The sequence below is a fragment of the Aplysia californica genome, unplaced genomic scaffold, assembly GCF_000002075.1.
Source record: "Aplysia californica isolate F4 #8 unplaced genomic scaffold, AplCal3.0 scaffold00080, whole genome shotgun sequence".
NCBI lineage: Eukaryota > Metazoa > Mollusca > Gastropoda > Aplysiida > Aplysiidae > Aplysia > Aplysia californica.
Genome location: NW_004797350.1, coordinates 953,279 through 955,113, shown reverse-complemented (window position 1 = coordinate 955,113; position 1,835 = coordinate 953,279). Strand labels below are relative to the sequence as shown.

The 1,835-nt window shown below is 41.6% G+C and overlaps 1 protein-coding gene across 1 annotated transcript in view; it reads right to left on the bottom strand.

The window, feature by feature from the left end:
- The window catches only part of LOC101863733 (protein pellino), a 23,444-nt gene that overhangs the window by 20,671 nt on the left and 938 nt on the right, over nucleotides 1–1,835 (bottom strand). The window lies entirely within an intron of this gene.

Sequence of the window (1,835 nt, the reverse complement as noted above, 5' to 3'; positions counted from 1 at the left end):
TTTTTGAGTTATGAAGACGTTTATTGGTAAAAATGTGGCAGTTTTCGGTGTGTTTTGAGACAATATTTGTCATAGCTCGCCTGATTTCTTGGAGTATGTAAATGAAACTTGGCAGTCTAGTACAGTTTTTAATGCAGCATCTAGTCATGCTGTCAGATTTTTAATATCTATCCTATTTTAGATAACATTATTATAGTTAACAAGTCCTGGCAATATTTCGCATGTGTAGGCTTCAACTCATACTATAAATGTACAGATATTTACCCCCCCCCCCCTTCTCTCTCTCACACAAACACACACGCGAGCACACCCATGCACGCACGAACGATAACAATGAATAAACGGGACTATCTTCCCAGACTGGACTAAATAAGTACCATACTCTTTAAAAACAATCTTAATGCCTCACTTTTCCAAACAGAGCAAACAGGACGAGTCCAAGTGTGTGCTTTCCCAAGAGGGGGGAATAGGCTTTCATAACGCAAACACAATGTCATACCAATTCTTAGATGTTTGCTTTTCTGTTTCTATTCTTCTCTCACGCAATTTAAACAAATAAAAATTACTACCTCTATCGTATTGTGACTAAAATGCAACACAAATGCAAGTTATCAAGGCCCCCATTTAGTATCCTTCCCCCCCTTTCCGGTTCACATAAGCAGGGCCTCGTTCGTAGCGCCTGAGGCGACCGATGGCTGATGACGTCACTTAGTGGAAATTTCCCAGTCGCTGGTCATTCACCCAGCAGGCGCAAATGGCAATGCCGCTTTTCCATTAGTTACTACCACATTTTTAAAGATTATAGCCAAAACCGCTAAATAGAGAAGCATGAAATTTTAAGGTTATAAAGAAAAATGGTGTACAACGTATCAGTCAGTTTGACAAATCACAGCTCCGAAAAATCTTCAAAGCGCACCACATCAAGCACTTTCGCAAACGTTTTCGACTGCTTAGGATGGGTACAATGTTGTCAAACTGCATACACTACGAGATTGACCTCTTTTCTGATTGGCTGCCAAGTTTCATTCATATCCATTCACGAGAAGCGGTGTGAGAGCGAGTTGAAGACAACGTCCTTTGTGTTAGTTCGTCCCACGAAACACCCCCGCGGCGGGGACCAAAAATCGGCAGAACAAAACACGCTCGGTGGGCACTGCTATGTTTAGAACCAGTTGTCAGTGGGATCAGTCAAAACTAGTATCCCCAAAACGGGACCGCAATTGTACAGGAGTGCCCAAACTACAGAAGAAGTTTGGTTTCACTGATGGGCATGAGAAAACTCTCCTCGTCTTAGAAACTGAATACAGGTCCAAATATTTTACCTTCGATTTTCTCAAAACAGCATTTTTCGGGATAGCTCTATTGTGCTTTTAAAAAGCGACCAATTGTCTTCTATCTAATTACACATTTAACGTGTAATTTTTAACAGAAAATAAATTATAAAGACTTAGAATTTAGAAGCTAATAATAAAAAGTACAAGGTAGTGTCAATTGCCACCGAGTGACGCAGTGGCAATTGACAAAAATTGACTTCTTGTCAATTGCCACCGAGTAAATTGGAGCTCTTTTGCGTTGGTGGGTAGATCAAGCTTTTTGAGCTCGAGTGCTTGGTGTTGTGCGTTCGCCTCTCTGTCGCTGTGTGTGTGTGTGTGTGTGTGTTTCTTTTCCTGACCCCCGTCCCCCGATTTATGTTCCCCGATATAACGTGAATTTTTGCTTGGAGTTTGTGTGTGCGTTTGTGACCTTCTACTTCTAGAATTGCCTGAGTTGGTTCTACATCAAAGTGTAGGCTAAGGCTAGCCTAGATCTAGGCCTACGTCTCATTGAAAACACGC